The following is a 21,655-nucleotide window of genomic DNA, read 5'->3' as shown; positions in this document are numbered from 1 at the left end:
CAAGCTGGAGCAGTGTAAAAGTCATTGCAAGTGGACTCGGAGGAATAATGATCTGGGCTGATTTCCATGGTTTGGGTTAGGTCCCCCAGTTCCATAGATTGCAACTCTTAAGGCTAGAGCCAGTGGCATAACTAGATGTTACTGGGCCCCACAGCAAATTAATTTTAAGGCCCCAACATAAACAGAGGTTGTCCCTTTTTTACAATACGTATATGTTGAAATTGTTCATTATTTAGGGCTTTGCGGGGGCCCCTTATACCTCCTGGGCCCCCCTGCAGCTGCAGAGTCTGCTTCCTCTTTAGTTACGCCCCTGGCTATAGTGGACAATTATGTGCTTCCTACCTAAAAGCAGCAGGTTTTTTTTTTCTTGGTTTCCTCACAGTAATACCCATACACACAACAAAATTTGCAGAGAATGATGTTGGAACTGCGAAATAGCCTTTACTAACTCCTGTTGCAAATTGTGTGTAAGTGCACCTACTGAAACTGGGGATACCTGAAGCTACTTGAAGGTAAAGTCTTCAGAAATGTATCCAAATGAATGAATTTCCGCTAAAATAGGGTCGTGCAATATGTATTGTAGAATAAGTGGTTTCTGTCCCTTGGGTAAGATGCTATATATGCTGCTATGTGTGGGTTTGCAACCTAGTGTGCAGATTGTTAGAAAGGCCAGTTCAGTTTCAAGTAATCCACTGATAAATGCCTTGCTTAGCTTCCGTCACGCCAATCCTCATTTTGTGCTTTGACTGTGTAGCAGTTATTTTTTTTCCCCTACAAACTTATACTTTTTTCTCCAGCATAGCAACTGGGAAATAAACACAGATGTGCGGTCCTTGTGCTTGTTTTTTTCCCAGGCTAATTTATTTTTTGTTTTTATTTAATTTTTTTTTCTTGAATGGAAAATTGACCCTCTATAAATAGGTTGTAACATTCAGTTCCTTCTCATTAAAATCCCAGTAATGTGCAATGCTGTGCATGTGGTGGGGGTGAATATTTTATGGGTTCTACCACTCGAATAAAGCTCAAAATCCTTATACAGTAATAGCTTTTATTTCCATACACACAAATGCATTGGGAACACTACACATTCTATTCCAAATCAAATCATGAAGACAAATGTATCAAATGTGTGTTATTTCTTTACAGAAAGTGAAGAAAAGGGAATATTAGGCTGTTGAAAAAAAAATAGTCTGCATTCTTCTTTACAAACTCAGATTCACTGTATAAACTGAAAAATGTTTCAAGAGTTTGCTTTCCTTTGAATCGTTGAACTAATATTTAGTTGTATAACCACTGTTTCTGAGAACTGCTGCACGTCTGTGTTGCATGGAGTCAACCAACTTCTGGCACCTATTACATTCCACAATTCTTCTGCATTTCTTGGTTTTGCCTCAGAACCAGCATTTTTTGTCAATCCACAAGTTTTCTATTGGATTAAGGTCTGGGGATTGGGCTGGACACTCCATAAAGTTTATCTTGTTGGTCTGGAACGAAGATGCTGCTCATTTACTGGTGTGTTTGGGGTTGTTGCCCATTTCAAGTGCATTTCCTCTTCGGCATAAGGTATTTTGATGTATTGAAACTGATCCATGATCCCTGGAATGAGATAAATAGGCTCAACAACATAGTATGAGAAACATCCCCATATCATAATGCTTGCGCCACCATGCTTCACACTGTACTGTGTGGCTTCAATTCAGTGTTTGGGGGACAAACTATGTTTGTCCCCTAGACCCAAAAAGAAAAATCTAACCTCTTCAGCACACATCTTTTTTTTTAAACAATGGGACTTTGCGGGGGCATCTTGCTGATAGTTACACAGGTAACTTTGGAACTTCTTTGATCTTCTTGGAGCTAATAATGGTCTTTGCCATTTTGGCTATTCTTCTATCCATTCGAATGGATAAACATCTTTCAGGTTTAGGTTGCCATTTTAAAGCATTTGAGCTGAACAGCCTATCATTTTCTTTACTTATTTTTTTATCAAAGTACTCTGTTCTTCTGACCGATGTCTGGAACAACTCATTTTACTCAGATTTTTAGAGAGAAATGCACGATAACCAGCATGCACAACATTTGCTGTCTTCCTTCCTCCATTAGGGCTGTAATTGACACCTGTTTTTTCACAGAATGAATGACCTCACTAATTGAACTCCACACTGCTATTATTTGGAACAAGCCTCAATTCATGATTCAATTACACAGAATCAGCAGCATGCAAGTCATGACTGTTGGGTCTGTTGGTTTTCTATTACTCTACTACACCTACTAGTATATTATTGGCATGTAGAAATATCATTTCAACCTGATTGATCAGGTTAATGATGTCGGGATTGCTATTATTCTGAACACAACTGTAAGTATGAGGATCTGGTAAGATGATACAGAAGAGATATACTGTGTTTTTATTCAAGAAAACAGAGTGCTCCCCTACCCATGTATTTTCCATGGAATAATATGGATGTCTGCTTTAAAACCAGAATGCAGTTAGACCTTGCGAGTGGCTTAGTTTAGGAAGGAAGATGATATAACTGACATTGTACTGAGAGGAAGAAGGAAGGAGACAGCATCCTGACTGGCCTGTAACACAATCCCTTTGAGAGTCACTTTCCTTGTGTATGTTGATTAAACAAAAAGTACACTTGTTTTAACATGAAGGAGACCCTGCTGGCCTGGGTATGCTCTTGTTCTTGGCGAGAATTCTTTATTCGTCCAGATAAAATGGCATGTGAATATTGGCACAACAATAAGGTGATGCTGATCATTATGGTCCTTTCATAGGCCATGGTTGGAAATTAATACAAAACTGTTAAAAATCTAAAATTAATCCTGATCTTTTCATAAAAGAACAGTTGGAATGTGTTAGGCTTGGTGTTTATTCTGCCAGCTAAACCTACACTAGTGCTCTGATTTGCCAAATCTAAATCTTTTAAATAAGTACAAATTGTATTTTTGTATTATTATAGGATAGTAGTGAGCACCAAAGTGGTTAAGTAATAACATGGGCAAAGGTTATCCATATACAGTAACCCATAGCAACCATTAAGATATTTGCTTTTATTACTATAAGTAAGCCTTATCAAAAAGGTCCACCTAAATATACCAGTAAACCCTCAAAGTAATGCTACGGAGTCCTCTGTCAAAAGAAACACAGCATATCTTTCTTTCTATTGTGTACACATGGGCTTCTGTATCATTCCTCCTGCCTTCAGCTTAAACCTCCAGGGCTAGGACTTGAGCATTTTCAGTTTGCTGAGCAGGGAGACCCTCAGACAGGAAGTGATGTCGCACCAAGCTAATACTGCAGCTGCTATCCTTAACAAACAGAGAGCTTCTAGAGATTTTTACTCAGGTATGGTAAAGCATTCTACAGAATAAATATAGCATTCTAGCTTGCACTTTTGCAGCTAATCTATTGGCGATAAAATGCCTCCATAGCTTTCCTTCTACTTTAACTGCTGATTTGCAACATCTATAGATCAGGTAACCATGGTAAAATATACAGCATGTAGTACATTGTACCGTGAGTTCAGTTGCTCTGCTCCAGGCTTAGGTTTCTTTTATAAATTATGCCATACCTTCTTGACACTGGAATTCACTTCCCAGCCTCTGGTCACTGTATATAGACCATGCAATGGCTGTTAAACTGACTTTTCCCTTCTTATTTTATATTGTTATTTCATACTCATGCTTAAAGGAAAACTAAACCCTCAAAATGAATACTTAAGTAACAAATACATCATATTAAAGGCATGTTTAAGAATCTTACCAAACTGAAATATAGATATCAGTATATATAGATTGCCTTTTATATCTTTTACCTTGAACCACCATTTCATGATGGTTGCTGTGCTGCCTCAGATATCACCTGACCAGAAATACTACAGCTCTTACTGTAACGGGAAGAAGTTTGGAAGCAAATACAGAGTTCTGTCTGTTAATTGGCTCATGTGACCTAACATGTATGGTTTGTTTGTATGCAACGTGAATAGTAGGATCCCAGGGGCGGTCCTTAATTCTTAAAATTAATTCTTAAATGCATACAGGATTACCCGATAGCACATACTACTACAAAAAATATTACAGGTATGGGACCTGTTATCCAAACTGCTCAGGACCTGGGGTTTTCTGAATAACAGATCTTTCCATAATTTGGATCTTCATACCTTAAAGGGGTGGTTCACATTTGAGTTAACTTTTAGTATGTTATAGAATGGCTAATTCTAAGCAATTGTTCAATAGGTTTTCAGAATTTATTTTTTATGTTTTTTTTATTTATTTTCCGTCTTCTTCTGACTCTTTCCTGCATTCAAATGAGGGTCACTGACCCCATCTAAAAATCAAAAGGCTACAAATGTATTGTTATTGCTAATTTTTATTACTCATCTTTCTATTCAGGCCTCTTCTATTCATGTTCCAGTCTCTAATTCAAATCAATGCATGGTTGCTAGGGTAATTTGGAACCTAGCAACCAGATTGCTGAAATTGCAAACTGAATAAAAAGCTAAACAACTCAAAAACCACAAATAAAAAATGAAAAACAATTGCAACTTGTCTCAGAATATCACTCTATATCATACTAAAAGTTAACTCAAAGATGAACAACCCCTTTAAGTCTACTAGAAAATCATGTAAACATTAAATAAACCCAATAGGCTGGTTTTGCTTCCAATAAGGATTAATTATATGTTAAAAATATATTTTTAAAAATTAGTCGGGCATTCTGAAATTCAGAACTTTCTGGATAATGCATTTCCGGATAACGGATCCCATACCTGTATTATGAAAATAGAGACCTACATTGTTCGGGGGTATAGTTTTCCTTTAACCATAGCTCCCTTTATTGGGATGGTTTCATTTGAACAGACAATGACCAGCACATATCTTCTAATCTAGTCCTTTATAAGAATTTATGTATTAGGCAGTAATTCCAGTCACCAACTGCTTTTTTCTTTTTGAGTCTCCTAGGCTTCCTTCTGATCCCTCCTTTCAAAAGTTTCCTTATTTTTGTGAACTTCCATTAAACATATGTTTTATAAGTAAGATGATGGTGGTGAGAATCCAGCCAGTGTCTTCCCCAAGGCAATCTCAACACAAGGAAGAAGCAAAGAAAAAAACATCCCCAATATCCAGCACAGTTCTCTTTCACATTAGGCAATATGGCTGTCATAAGAAAAGTGATTTTCTACACTGCTCCAACTCTTGAGAATAGAGAAAATAGATAGTGCACCAAGGGCTTTGGAGCGGTGTAGTCCTACATCAGCATTTACAAACTTTAATAGTAACACAAGTTCATGCAATTACTGTATAAATCGAGAAAAACACGGATGGCAAAATAAAGCTTAGTGAGGGCAGCTCCCTCCCAATTTTCCTGCTGGGGCACCATGGATCCCATTATAGCCTTAGGTTATTCCTCCCTATATTTGGCCATTTATGTTGCTTTCTCCTTGTTACCCAAATATCAGCTAAGCCTCCCAATTATGCCCAATGACATAATTGGGTGGTATTAGTACCAGCAAGGACTGAGGCAGACCAAGAAGATGACTGGGTGGAAAAGCCCATATGCACTTTTTAATAGCCAAAATGCCGTTCTGTCACATTTGACCAAATCACTGTACAAGTTACATTGCTAACTAGGGAACCCCCATGTTGCTAAGGACCCACTATAGCAATCGCACTTCTTTCAAATGGAAATGTAACAGGGAGAGGAAGAATTCTTAAGAATTACTAGGAGCACTACTTCATTTGAATTTTTTTATTGGAATAGATTTTGTAAGGTCACTTTTTAATCATTGTTTCAGATGATTGCGTATAGTAACGCTAGTACTAGTTAGTTTCCTAATTGTCAACTTAAAATGCTTAGAATCTGAGACCAGTTTCATGATCTGTACAGAGTAGTAAACCGGGAGCTAGCAACACTCACTAATGTACAGTGTGTATGTTTTGAAAATTATATTGCTAAAAAATAGTCTGGAATTATTTCTAGTTCAACTGCAACAAAAGTGGCATAAGATTAGAGCTTTTTGGACTGAGAATCCTGGGAGACATCTCAGCAGCTGTGGGTTTAGTTGATAGAACGACAGATGTCCCATTTGCTACGGCAGTTTTCCAGGGTATTATGGGTCAGACCAGTTGCCTATCTCTAGAAAAACACAGAAACACGCTTTGAAACATCACATTTCTAAGGGCAGATCTGTTTGCAATCCAAGTAAGTTGCACAAAGAAAAGTGCCAGGAATCACTCAGTGATAAGTAATGTGTTGTCCGTTCTTTACTCAGGCAATATGTCTGGCACAGAAGAATTTCATAGAATTGTGGCCATGGGATCAGTTGTACCACCATCTGTTGCCTAGGCGCTGACTTGCTTTGACATTTAGGGATTCACTCCATAGGACTTACTAGCCTCCAACAAACCAGAGACCATGAAAGCAGTAATAGTAATAGCTATTAAGGTATATTTAGCACTGAACAAATTAAAAAAAAAAAAGCAGAGTGTGGAGCAAGAAGTTGATAATCTATGTTTTTGGTTGTTTGGAGAACAGGATGTTGGAGTAACAGATGTCGGATATAGCAGTATAGAGCCTACAAACCAAATGTCAAAGCCATGAGCAGATAGAGAAGGCTAAGCCTTCCAAACCTGGCTGATAATAAAGAATCAAGGAGAAAAAAGAAAAAACTTTACTTCCTTCGTTTTTTCCACTAGTCCTGGTACAGCCTCAAGAGGATTTAGGGTAAGGGCACACGGGCAGGTTCGATAAGTCGCACCGGGGACAAATCACCTCTTCTTCGGGGTGACATTACCCCCCCCCCGAACTGCCTTTCCCAATTGACGGCGTTAAAGTTAATTGGCGTCCAAATAATGTTGGCGCGCGACGGTGTTGACGCAAGCAACTTTTGCAATGATCATCCGAAAATATTTTGACACCTCAAAAGTATAGAAAAGAAGACAAGCAATTGCCACCAAGTACAGTGGTGCCCCAGAGTAGACTTTCAGCTTTTACAGAGGGCAAATTCTTTGGATAAGAGAACAAATCCAATGTAAGGCCACTTCCATTAAGAATCCATGGCTTCATCATCTGTAGGAATTCTTCATTTGTTGGAAATAAATACTAATAGAGAATTAAGGAGAAAGAAACAGTCTTTAGACTCAATGGAAAATTGAATTCCTGTGTGAACTGTATATTCCCAGCTAGCACGGAAGCTGCTAGTTAAACAACCTTTTTAAACTCTTCAACACCGCTCACTGTTATTTTCCAGTGTATTTGGCCCTTCTCAGGAAGAGCCATTTACATTTTGTGCTTTGAATTTGTTGATATTTAACCACTAAGCAGTGTATTAAGCAGTTATTCAATCCCTAACGCTAAATCAACTGGGGTTATTCGGGATTCTCTCAGCCTGACAAAGGTTGAATACTTTTTACAAACACAAAGGTCAAATCTGTTGTTTCCTAATTGCAATGGAGCCAGATCACAGTTATTGGGGAAACTAGGGAAATACAATTATTTTCAACACATGAATACTAAAGATTAAATGAATCCAGGATTCAGTTCGGAATTCAGCCAGGTTTTGGCCTTCTTCAGCAGGATTCGGATCCTTCGGGAATCCTTCTGCCCGGCGAACCAAATCCTTATTTGCAAATGCAAATTGGGGACGGGGAGGGAAATCGCGTGACTTTTGCCACAAAACAAGGAAGTAAAAAATGTTTTCCCCTTCCCACTCCTAATTAGGATTCAGATTCGGTTAGATTTTCAGACAAATCTTTCACAAAGGATTCGGGGGTTCGGCCGATTCCAGAATAGTGGATTCGGTGCATCCCTAATGAATACTGAAATGTTATTTAGTAGCTTTAAGTCATGGTACTCCATGTTATGGCTACACACTTGTATCTGGAAAACTCTGGGTTCCAAACATTCTGGATAACAGATCCCATTCCTGTAAACACGTTACCATTAATTGTACAAGAGGAAATGCTGAAACCTGCTCAGAATCTATCAAATCATATTACAGATATGGGACCTGGGGTTTTCCAGATAAAGGTTCTTTCCGTAATTTGGATCTTCATACCTTAAGACTAATTAAATTTAGGTTGGTTTCCAGTAAGGATTGCGTAGATAAATAGGGGTCTATGGGAGACGGCCGTAGATCAGAACTTTCTGGATAACAGATCCCATACCTGTATTGTATTCAAAAATGGAAATTCAACTTGAAATGTGTCTAACATGTTTTCTCCCAAAAACCTCTGTAGAATACACCGATGAGCAAGGAGAAGAAGCAAATTCAGGATGCAACTCGAGATTCGGGCAGGATTCAGGCTTTTCCAGCAGGATTTGGATTCGGCCGAATACGTCTGCCCGGCCGAATCCTAATTTGCCTATGCAAATTAGGGGCAGGGAGGGAAATCGCGTGACTTTTTGTCCCAAAACAAGGAAGTAAAAATTTTCCCCCACACCTAAGTTGCATGTGTAAATTATGATTCGGATTCGGTTCAGTATTTGGGCAAATTTTTCAGAAAGGATTTCGGTGCATCCCTACTTTCTGTAAGATATAAGTTATGGCTTTAATCTTGGAATGAACAGTGCCCTCTTTACCTCTTGTATCGGTTCTCGGCTGGTATATATTCAGTATGTTAAAAAAAAAATATATATATATATATATATATCTTCCAGATGAGTATCCGCACTCCAAAATCAATCTTGATAAAGGCAGGGGTGCACGGTAAATCTTGTATACACCAATGTTTTACAGACCAGCACTCCCTTTAATATAAGACAAACAATCTTTTATTACATCTTTATCCAACGTTTCGGTCCCTTTTGGGACCTTTTTCAAGGATGTCTTATATTTTTTTTTTTTTTTTTAAAGTTTTTTATTTTGAATTTTAAACATAACACAGTTAAGAACAATAAAGAGAAGAAAAGAAAGAAAGGTAAGAAAGAAAGAGGGGAGGGGAGGTAAGGAATCAGATGATACATCCAACAAAGTAGTGTATAGGCTTTCAACCATCTTGGACAGTCAACCAAGTACCCCAGATCGCTTCAAATTTCGCGGGGCACCCTCTCGACAGATAGGTCAGTTTCTGATTCGAGAGAGAGTCATTTACCAGAGTTTTCCAATATTGCAATGTGGGAGGGTTGAGCGATTTCCAGTGCATCAATATGGCTTTCTTAGCATAATACAGGAGCTGCAAATAACATAATCTAGTACATGGGCGCAGCTGCAGATCCCCAATAATCCCCAACAGACAGGTTTCTGGCGCACGTATACTGGGGAGTGCAAGCTTTTCATTCAAGTATTGGAGGACTGCACTCCAAAAACCCTGAATTATTGGACAGGACCAGAATACATGAAACAGAGTACCAGATTCCACCCTGCACTTAGGGCACAGGTCCGAGACCGTACCATATATCTTAGCCAGGCGATATGGGGTTAAGTAAACTCTATTCAAAAATTTAACTTGTATAAGCCTGTCCCTCATAGATATTGATAGCGCTGGTACAAGTTGTAGTGCGTCCTTCCATTTTTCATCATCCAAGTCAGGTATGTCTGCTTGCCATTTGCCCTTAACCCTTTCAAGGGGAGAGGGACCCGCGGTAGTTAGCATCGTATAGAACCAGGATAATGGTTTTGGTAAGTCTAACCTGTGCAGGTAGGTCTCAAGAGACGACACCTTTAAATCCACAGGCTTTGTTGGAAATTGCACATTGAAAGCATGACGTAATTGGAAATACCGAAACAACATATCTGGATGGGGATGGAATTCCTGTTGGATTGTGGCAAAGCTCTTACAGTCACCCCCGGAGACGATATCACCAAGAGTTTTAATCCCAATCTGTGCCCACCGGGCAATGTCTGGGAGGGAGCGTAAATGAGGGAGGTGATTATTACCCCATAGCGGGGCATGGGGGGACCAGGCGGTGGAGGTTCCTCGAACAAGTTCTATGGATTTCTGAAATGCTTTCACCACCGTTTGCATAGGGGTAGTGGTCACGTGATATGGGGAGACACCTCGGTAAGGGAGTTTGGCAAGGGCCTCAAAGGAGCCTATTACTGCTGCCTCTAGCACCACCGCTGAGTTGCTTCTATCAGGGACAATCCACCAGTGGGCATAAACCAGCTGGGCCGCAAGGAAGTAGAGTTTGAGATTAGGTAAAGCTAGGCCCCCTCCCGAAGCCGGCGCCTGTAACACCTTAAAGTTCAATCGGGGGTGTTCCCCTGCCCATAAGAAATTTCTTACTATTTTGTCCAGTCTGGTGAACCAATGGGCCTGCGGGGTTATGGGAGAGTTGTGGAGAGCATATAGAAATTTGGGCAAAAAGATCATTTTAAACATGTTAATTTTGCCTGGTAAAGAAAGAGGTAGGTCTTGCCAAACAGCAACTTTGTTAGTCAGGGCCTGCACTACTGGATCTAAATTAAGTTGTACATACCTATTAAGGTCGTTATGGATGACTATACCCAGATATTTGAACGAGTTCACAACCTTGAGTTGTAGTAAGGTGTCCGGCGAATCCGGGGGAAGGGGGTCTATGGGGAACACCACCGACTTAGAGCGATTTATTTTAAGACCAGAGTAGCGTCCAAATTCAGAAAGAGTTGCCAAGAGATTTTCAAGGGCTGTATCCGAGTTGGCCAGATAGACAAGCATATCGTCAGCGTATAGGGAGATTTTTTCCGTCACGTTACCTACACAAAGGCCCTGTATATCCTCATTCGCCCGTATTTTAATGGCCAGGGGTTCTATAGCCAGGGCAAAAAGCAGAGGCGAAAGAGGACACCCCTGGCGGGTGCCCCTTCCCAGATATATGCTATTGGAAACTTGTCCATTGACCAATACCTTAGCCCTCGGGTGCGCATACAGAAGCTGTATCCACTTCTGAAGTTTAGGACCTAGCTTGTACCGAGCTAATACCTCCCACAGGTATTGCCACTGGACCGTGTCAAAGGCCTTTGCTGTATCAAGGGACACTACAATTCTATGGCCCATGTTGAGATGCTGAATCGCTAGGTTAGTAAAGAGACGTCTCACATTGATATCCGTGGCCTTAGAGGGCATAAAGCCCGTCTGGTCCGGATGTACCAAATCAGGTGCTATCAATTTAAGTCTGTTGGCAATGACTTTGGCAAAAATCTTAATGTCACAGTTAAGGAGGGAGATAGGCCTGTACGAATCACATCTATCAGGGGGTTTGCCTTCCTTGTGTATTAAGGTAATAAAGGCATCATAGCAGGAGTCCGGCAATACCCCAGACCTAAAGGTGCCATTGAAGAGAGCAAGAAGTTTGGGGGCCAAAAAATCAACATACCTCTTATACCATTCAATCGGAATCCCGTCCGGACCAGGCGTTAAGGATGTCTTATATTAAAGGGAGTGCTGGTCTGTAAAACATTGGTATCTATATATATATATATATATATATATATATATATATATATATATATATATATATATATATATATACACAATGTCACAGAAAGCCGGCCCTCTCGAATAAAAAGTTCATGTGCCTGGGTACAGTAGCCATAATTTTATCCATTACAAATCCAAGACGATCCGCACTCACAGGTCTTCTTGATATAAATAAAAATGTTTTTATTGCAGAGCTTACAGCCTAACGTTTCGGCCTCCTCCGAGGCCTTTCTCAAAGTATACATGTCCATTTATTGAACAGCTCTGCGGAAAATTTTGAAACTTATAAATCAACCGTATGCTTTGTACAGGGAATGAGCACTGTATAAGTGTATTAGTGGTATTTGTTGCAATCCTCATGGCTATACCTAATACAACAAACCAAACAAGAGAAAATATTTCACCTGCACATTTTTACATCATGTTCCTACAGCAAACTATAATAGCCAGCTGATTTAAAGCAGACAATAATGTATAATACAGCTATTTCCTCACACTATCAACAAATTATTGGGCTACTTTTCATCCTTAGTGTGGCACTGGTACAGAAAAGTGTCAGCATATGGAACCTCTTTATAACACATAAATGGAGACATTAGCTTCAGTAACCAAATCATAATTTGTTCAAAAGTTCCCCAATACCCCTCCATTCTCCCAGCACTTAAGTCTTAAGAATAAGAAGCTGGAACCATGTGTGGTCCCTTCAGCTAAAAAAAAAGCAACATTGCTATTATTAAATACGAAATATATTAATAAGAAGTATAGAATCTCAAAGGCCCTGTATTTATAGGAACAAACATCTATGGCAGGCAGTTATGCAAAATAAAGTGAATGGCTCAGAAATGTTTATATTTGATATAAACATATTTTCCAATGAACCCCCTGTTCAGTATAAGGCAGTTGGTAAAACAGCACAATGTTTAGTACAGTGCCATCCAACTTTTTGATGTATAGGACTAATAATCCACAGTACCACATGCTCAGCCCATTATACTAAAATGATTTTAGTATGTTCAGGGATTTAAAATTTGTTGGAGGTACCGTACTCATCTGGACTGTGGGTCTCCAAGTAGATTGGTTATATTGGTTTCAAGGTGCTATTAAATCTGTATTTTATCACATATATGTTATCTAGGAAAAGCCATTCAATGAGGCAATTTGTTAAAGAGATGCAGGTGGCTTGTTCTTGGAAGTTTTTTTTATTTTTGGAAAGAAAAGCAATTCATTTTTACACATAATAAAATGAGGATACTAGACTAAACTATAACAATTCTGTAAGTGTCAGGGGCCTATCGGCTCCTAGCGTATGAGTCCGGACCAAGGAGGAAGTTTAGGGTTAAAGTCCAAGTTTGTGGTATCCAAAGGGGTCAGGCGTAAGCGTAGTCAAATTCAGGCAAGAGTTCAATACGGCAGGCAGCAAGAATCAGAATCAGGGTCTAGCAGAATTAGTAGAAAGGCCTCTAACCTTGAAGTGTAGAGTCTAACACAGCTGTTCTGTGGCAGTGTCCTGTTCTATAATCATTCTAGTTTATACATAACCCTTATATATCATTTTAATCTAAAACCCTGATATCTACAACAGTAAATTAGGAACATAGGAAACCCAGGAACACGATTCAGCAATTCCTATAATCGGGCATTGAACATGTGACAGTAAGCGTATGAAAACAAAAAAGAATCTTGTTGAAATGAGGATATGCTGGTTACAGATAATACTAACAGTAACCAATAACTAGGTGTTACTACCAGAAGGGTTACCTTGAATATTTTTTTCTCCACAGTCTCGAATACAGAGCACATTTTACAATACGCATGGGGAAGATTAGCCATTAATCCCTGACTATGGGTAAGATAAGACTTTGGAAAATGTTTTTAGAATAGAACTATACCACATATTCCTTGGAGCAAAAATAGCTTTAAAAAGCCTAGAGCATTCCAGATGTCCTCGCTGCAATTCACCAGATGCGGATTTTATACACCTTATATGGTATTGTCCAGAGATACAGAAATTTTGGAAAAAAGTAATGCAGTTTTTAGCCGACAAATTTGCTCTGCCACAAGTATTGAACCCAGCTACTTGTCTACTGGGAGTAACATATGCTCTGGTACCCAGAATCCACTCATAATCCAATCATTATTGATGAGAGCACTTTTGTTCTATGCCAAGAAAACGGTAGCCCTACACTGGATGGGGCCAACACCTCCTACGCTTAAAAAATGGATAAATCTCATTAATTCCCAGCTGGAACTTTATAAGTTAACGTATATTGCCAGAGGCTGTCCATAGAAATTCGAAAGTATATAGTCTCCTTGGCTGGATTCACCCGCAACAACGACCAAATAAGTCTACTGTGTAATTCCATTATATCCTCTCCATGTCTACCCTTCTTTTCTCTTCCTTCTTTATTTCCTTCTTTCTTGTTGTTAATGAAAACTTAATAAAAAGTTACTATTAATGAAAAAAAGCTTTCACTATAAATGTTTTTTAATTTGGTTTTATGTGAGTATTAAATTCCATTTAAAAAGAACAAACTCTTATTCAGACACAAGAGACCACTACCAGGTTGAGTGTTTTCTGGGATGTAAAAATGTAATTTATAGAAAGGCTACAGAACGCTACCAATCATAGCAGCGCTCTGAAATAGTCTCTATAAAACACACAGTTTCAAAGCAGAAACCACATTTATTCCCCTTTGTTTATTTTCTTTTAGTGCCTTCTTTTACTTTCTTTAAGAAGTATAATTTTAACCCAAATAAAATGAAAATGCAGAGAAAGGCTGGACATGTGAGAGGCATGCAGATGGAAGCACCTGCTTGCAGAAATAGAAACAGTGACGTGCTAAATGGCTGTCTATGTTACAATTAATTGTACTTATTCCCAGGCAGGAATTTCCTGAGCCTGTGTTCATTGTACTTGGGCCTCTATGGGATACTTGTTCCAGAATCTCCTTCCTTAATTGTTAGATGTTTCCTGTACATCAGACACATTGTACTAACAGATACAGTGGCAAGTGACTACTTAGATAGGAAACTGCTGATTTTAAAACTATTTAATTTAAACAAATATACCTATACTAATTTAATATTTATTGTGTAATGTAATAGTAATGTTTTAACCCCAACACCTTTTTTCTTACTTTTTCTATAACTGCTCCACCTCCTCTCTTTATTGGTCTCTACCTCTTCTATGATCTCCATTTTTTGTGTGGTACTACCCAGGGCACTGATAGATAAACAGGTAGGAGATGCTCAGTGTTGAACTGGCCCACCGGGATACCAGAAAAACTCCAGGTGGGTCCAGGTGATATACTGTAATGTGACAATATAAGGCCGATTAGTAATTAATAGAGATAATCTTCTTATATTAGAGGCCAACCTCATCTTCTGCTTGAAAATTTGCGACAAACCCTAAGCTTAGCTTCTCAACAGCTGCTCAGAGCCCACTGAGCATGTGAGTGTCGTAGACACTTTCTCCTGTGACAAGTTTGAAGTTCTGGATCATTGCTGCTATTAAGAAGCTGAAACTTTAGGCTGGTGCAATAAGTTCAGTATATAAAATAAGGCATATTTAGCCCACTGAGCATGTGAGTGTTGCAGACACTTTCCAAGATGGTGACCCCCTGTGACAAGTTTGAAGTCCTGGATATGTATATGAAATAAGGCGTTTTTAGCATCCAATTAGTTAATTGACCCCTAGGCTTGGCGGCCCAGTTCAAAACTGTCCGCGGCCCGGCTGTTGGGGACCGGCAGGGCCCTACAACAAATACCTGAGCTGAATAAATCTATGAGAGAGACGTTCATACAACTATACCTTGTACAGGCTAGCTAAGCTGTATCCCACAGCCTCTGATGCCTCTTAAATGCAGAACCTTGACAAGACATTATTTTGGGAATGTCTTATGTAGCGCACCCGTAGGTGTTGGCAGTAGTCTATATGAGTCTGCTTTTCTTAACCAGGTGACACCCCAGGGCCCCAGTAACCAGGCACACAAGATGGCAGTGCAACAGGCACAACCTGACTTTATTAAACAGCTGCAGCTGTAAGAGATGATTGGTTAGAAATAAAACAATAATATGACAATTAGTATTCTGCTAACACTGTAGTAAATATGACAATTTAACAAAGACAACCTCTGCAAGACCCTTCAAACCCCGGTGTGCACACCTAAGTCCTGAAACAGTTGTGTACCGATGGGGGGCCCCCTTACTGAGTTGAAAGAACTGGATGGGCTGCAAATAGCACAGCAGTCTAAATGAATGGCAAATTCCACATTGGGATGCTGCTGAACAGTGCAACTGGATTATCTCTCTGGATGTGACCACAATAAAATAACTGGTGATGTGTCCCTTGGTAAGGGTATAGATGGTGCAATGCTGTCAGCTCTCCTTGCACAATATGTCTCACCCTCCAATGGACTAGCAGGATAATGTCTGTTTTATAACTCCCAAAGTTCCTTAAACTGATAGCACAAAGGGTTAATAATTTACAGTTGACAAAGAACCTTGCTTCTCTCCACACTGTGGCTTTCTCCTTATCAAGATGACTGACTGTTGTACTCCTGGATCACAATGGGTGCTGACAACAAAACTTCCTCCAGGGAACAGCAGCACACAGCTTCAAGCAGGCTGCACACTGCAGTGTTCTCCCCTTGCAGGTTAATAGCAGTGTCTCTCTCTGGCTGGTCACTCAGCAGGCTGGAACACAAACCCAGTCTCTAGATCTCTCAGCACATCTCTCCATGCTGGCTGGTCTCTCCTCCTCCTCCTGTTCCAGGCTCCTTCCTCTTCCTGTTCCTGGCTGAGAGGGCAGGGCACAGACTGTCTCCTTTATCATTGGCTGGAGAAAATTCCTTCCTTCCTGCAGTCTGAAGCATTAACTAGTTCCTCTGTACTGTAGTGGAAGGCACGGGGGGACTACATTACCCAGCAGTCTTACAGGTACAAACATTAAGTGTGCTACACTCACCCCCCTCTTTATAAATGTCACGTCCTCGTGACAGCATGATGGAACATATGTATCAATATGCAGAAGAGAAGAAAGCATGGCAATATACATGTTAACATAAATATATACAGTTCAACAGTAACATCTCATTTACTGAACAATCTTTTCCACCATGGCATACCATTTTTGTATGTTTTATGGGCTGGGGTGTCACCATTGGGCATCAGCACACAGGGAACATGGGCGATGGTAGCTTTTCGAACAGTGGGCACCATCTGATTGTGACTTGTTCCCAGGATATCATATGTCAGACTCTGTGGAGGTCTAACTGTTCGTTGTGGCCTGCAGGGCCTTTCAAGAGTCTCAGTACAATCCCTGGTCTCAGGAGTTGGTACAGGAGAAATTTCCTCCATGTTAGCTGTGACCACTGTCTCCAGCTGCTCCTGCTGTGATGTCTCATCTGATCTTGGTTTGGGTGTAATTGCAGCATTGGGAATAAACTCATTAGCATCCACACTTAGATTGCTTGAAACCTCTGAACCAAAACTGGGGCTACATTCTTTATTCTGATCTGTGAAGAAATAATCCAGACCCCAGTCATCATCACTCTCATTGTCCTCTGAAACTTCTGTTTCTTTGACGTCTGCTGGTGGCATCTCAGCTGGAAGGCCTTGCTGTCTCCTAGAACACCTAGGCCGATTGGTAGTGGGTTTTTCATCTGGAAGCTTCAACACCCTAACTTTTTCACCTATTGGCATAAGGTGGTTGCGGTGCCAAGTCTTGATGGGCCCGGTTCTCCCCTCAGGCCGTATCTGATATACTGGGATGTTAGGTAGCTGCGTACAAACAATGTAAGGCTGGGATCCCCAGCGGTTGGCCAACTTATGCTTCCCAGGAATACCCAAATTCCGTAACAGCACCCGGTCACCAGGCTGCAGATCATGGAACTTCATACTTCGGTCATATTGCTTTTTATTCTGGTCTTGTCTATTTCCCGCAGCAGCCTGTGCCTGTTCATATGCTTTTTGTAAGTTGTGCTTGAGGCGCTCAATGTACCCTTGGTGTGATGTTACTGGAGTGTCATCCGCTATTACCCCAAAAACAACATCAACTGGCAATCGGGCTTCCCTTCCAAACATTAAGAAATATGGGGAAAATCCTGTGGTGTCATTTCTGGTACTATTATAGGCGTGGACAACAGCTGCTATATACCTGCTCCATTGTGCCTTTTTTTCTTCAGCCAAAGTCCCCAGCATGTTAAGCAGGGTTCTGTTGAACCGTTCTGGCTGAGGGTCACCTTGTGGGTGATATGGGGTGGTCCTGGACTTCTGCACTCCAAGAAGGGTTAACAGTTCTTTTATGAGCCGGCTTTCAAAATCTCTGCCCTGGTCAGAGTGTATCCGCTTAGGCAACCCATAATGGATGAAAAACTTCTCCACTAGGAATTTGGCCACAGTAATTGCCCTTTGGTCTTTTGTGGGGTAAGCCTGAGCATATCTGGTGAAATGATCAGTGACCACCAGAACATTCTTCACTCCCCCCTCATCCGGTTCTATAGATAAAAAGTCTATGCAGACTAAGTCCATTGGTCCCTGGCTTTCAAGGTGTCCCATTGGCGCAGCTCTAGTGGGCAGGGATTTACGCTGGAGGCATCGGAAACAAGTACTGCAATAGCCCTCCATGTCTTGCTTGAACCCGGGCCAGTAAAATCGATCTCTTACTAACCCTAGAGTCTTCTCTACACCAAGATGTCCATGGTTGTCATGCAGCTGACCATATACAGAGTCCTTGTGTTTATGGGGTAGTAGCAGTTGCCATTTCTCACATCCTGCAAAGTTAGGAGCTCTTCTATATACCAGACCATTCCGCAGGCTGAGCCTTTCCCATTCCCGGGCCAGAGTCCTAGCATTTGGGTGTTCATCTGTTTTTAACAACTCTGGCTTCTTTTGTCGCAGTGCCTCCAGAGCCAGACGACAAAGTGGATCCTCCTTCTGATCCCTCCGCAGGTCATCTAAACTGAGGGAAGGCAGGGCAGCAGTGTCCACTGTCACAACACTGCAGTACAACTTTGGGATCCCAGCTGCCGATATCCCCAAAGCTTCAGCCACACTGGATCCTGCCTGACGGCAGTGTACACCCTGGCATTGAGCTCTTACACCCGGGGCTGGTATTTCAACCCATTCATCTTCTGGGTGCAAACTGTCATGTGGTCTTCGGGACAACCCATCTGCATCCCCATTGCTACGGCCAGGCCGATATCGTAGACTGAAGTTGTAATTTGCAAGTGCAGCCAGCCACCGGTGTCCTGTGGCATCCAACTTGGCGGAGGTGTTGATATAAGTGAGCGGGTTGTTGTCTGTATGCACGTCAAATTCAGCCCCATACAGGTAATCGTGGAGTTTATCAACGACAGCCCACTTCAGTGCAAGGAACTCCAACTTGTGGGCTGGGTAATTTCTCTCTGTAGGTGACAAGCTTCTGCTGATATAGGCAATTGGTCGCAACTCTCCTTCATGCTGCTGATAAAGGACACCTCCGAGTCCTTCTCGGCTGGCATCAACATGAAGGACATAAGGCTGGGTTGGGTCTGCGTATGCTAGGACTGGAGCATTGGTCAGGCAGTCCTTCAGTTGCTGAAATGCCTTTTCGCAGTCCTCATTCCACCTGTCCTCAACTGGTTCTTTTGCTTTTCTTTGACCTTTGGACTTGTTAGAATAGTTCTCTATGTCCTCCTCTTCTTCTGTATCACTTTGAAGAAGCTGATTCAGTGGCCATGCAACTTTAGCAAATCCTCTCACAAATCTGCGGTAATACCCACAGAATCCCAGGAATGATCTGAGTTCAGTAATGGTGCGGGGTCGGGGCCAAGAAGTGACTGCTTCAATCTTGCTGGGGTCAGTGGATACTCCCTCAGCTGATACCACATGGCCTAGATAGGTGACCGAGGGTAAACAAAACTGGCATTTTTCTGGTGACAGCTTCAACCCTTCTTTCTTTAGCCTATCCAGCACCTTAAGTAGTCTCTCTTCATGTTCCTCAAGAGTCTTCCCAAAGACAATAATGTCATCGAGGTACACCACTACCTCTATGAGATGCATGTCTCCCACTGTGTTTTCCATCAGCCTTTGGAAGGTGGCAGGGGCTCTGCTAAGTCCTGGAGGCATTCTTGTCCATTCTAGGAACCCCAAAGGGCAGATAAATGCTGTCTTCTCACGATCATCTGGATGCATTGGGATCTGGTGGTATCCACTTTTTAAGTCCAGAACGCTGAACCACTTACTTCCAACTAAGCAGTGCAGGACATCTTCCACCCTGGGAGTGGTATATTGATCAGGGATGGTGCGCTGATTTAGAGTTCTATAGTCTACACACATCCTAATGGACCCATTCTTTTTACGCACCACCACAATTGGTGATGCATAGGGGCTTCGGGACTCTTTGAGAATTCCTGTGGTCTTCAGCTCTTCCAGAAGCTTTCGTAGGTCCTCTATATCCCCAGGAGCAAGTCTGCGAGACCTTTCTCGGAATGGTTTATCCTCCCGGAGCCGTATTCTGTGCTAAGTGCTGGTTGCACAACCCACATCAAAGTCATCTTTGGAGAACATCTCTTTCCTTTGCTCCAAATGTCCCGTCATCCGGGACTTCCATTCCTTTGTGATGGGAGAGTTTTCCAATGAGGGCCATTTGTCTGTGGTTCCTTCCTCAGTTCTAAGATGGGATGCCAGTACTGGAGAGGCAGCATATACTTTTCCCACCAGAGTGCGGGGCTGAATCACTGCTGGCTGACTTGTGGCATTTCTCAACCCCACTTTCACCATGCCTCCATTCTTTTTCAGTTGTTCTACTGGGATGGCTTCTGGAAGCAGATCTACCCCCCTGGGCAGTTTCAATTCACGGTCACTTTCAAGCATTACATGGGATCCAGGGTTATCCCAGTTCATCTTCACCTTGGCTCGCATACAAGTGATCTTCCCTGGAGCAACTACCATCTTTTGTCTGTTCAAATACCACACATTTCCGATCCCATCAGCTGGAACATTCGCTTCCTGCACCAGTGACTTTAGGGTTGGCTGTAGCAGTGGGTGAACTGGGACAATGGATGCCTCCTTTGTTGTCACCAGGTGGTCAAGGAGTCTCCGTACAACAGCTGTGTTGGTTCCAACTACCAAGGCATTCTTTCCAGCCCCAGGGTGTCGGTTGCAAACCACCGCCAGTGTCTCCATGGGTTCTGCCATCCCTGCTACTTTCTGGGAGAATTCCACTTTGACTGAAAGGAAACCCTGATAAGGCAACTTCTTGTCACTTAGGCCCCAAATCTCTAACTGTTTGTCCAGGGTTTCCAGGGGTATGTGCTTTAAGTATTTCCTGTAGAAATCTTCATACAGGAGGGTCACTTGAGCACCAGTATCTAGAAGGGCTTCAGCATAAATGCCTTCAATCTGTACAGGGACAATAGGTGATGGACCCACCAAGCCCTTCGGTAGCTTGGGCTCAGGCCCCCTCTTCAGCCTGTTCATTTGAGTTTGCTTGTATCTGGCAGGCAATGGTTGACTTTTCACCATCTGCACAGACCTGGGCCCTTTACTGCTTTTCTGGATCTGTTTGGAGCAACTCTTGGGTGGGCTCTCAGTTGGCTCCTTTACTGAGGGCCCCTGAAGTTTCCCTGTAGCTCTTGGTGGCCCTTCTGGGCTGTCTTGCTTGCCCTTCCTTTTGAGGGGCACTCTCGCTGGAAGTGACCCTCCCCTCCACAGCAGTAACAAATCACCAGGCCAGTCAACCTGCTGCCTTGGGAAACATTGGGCTGTCCAGCTGGTCCCACTGGAACTCCTGTATTTAGCTCTTTTTGTAACACAGGCATACCTGATTGTGAGACCACCTGTGTCATCAGCTCAGCCAGCTTGTTGACTGTCTGTTCTAACTGGGCAATCCTTTGGTTGGTGTCCACAGCATTTACCAACCCAACTCCAGCGGTAAGCCCGGTCACTGGGTCTGCCATAGCTCCCTTAGCTGCTAGCACGCCTTCTTCTTCCCGAACCCACTTGATCAGATCAATGTAGCGGGTGGCCCCCCCAGCTCCTCGAGTTCTCAACTTGATCACAATAGGGTCTAGTGGCTGCGCCCCTTGGAGGATTTGCTTCACTCTCACTTGATCTACTTCTTTAGAGTCTAGGCCTTTCTTTAATAAGATTTGGTGAATAATCTTATCAAGGCGTCGGATGTAGTCAGATAATTTCTCTTCCTCCCACTGGAAAGTGTGTTTCAGCTGGTAGCGGAGATCCTCTACATCCTCAACTCTGCCAAACA

The sequence above is a fragment of the Xenopus laevis genome, chromosome 6S, assembly GCF_017654675.1.
Source record: "Xenopus laevis strain J_2021 chromosome 6S, Xenopus_laevis_v10.1, whole genome shotgun sequence".
NCBI classification, from domain to species: Eukaryota; Metazoa; Chordata; class Amphibia; order Anura; family Pipidae; genus Xenopus; species Xenopus laevis.
Note: the sequence above shows the minus strand (reverse complement) of the source record.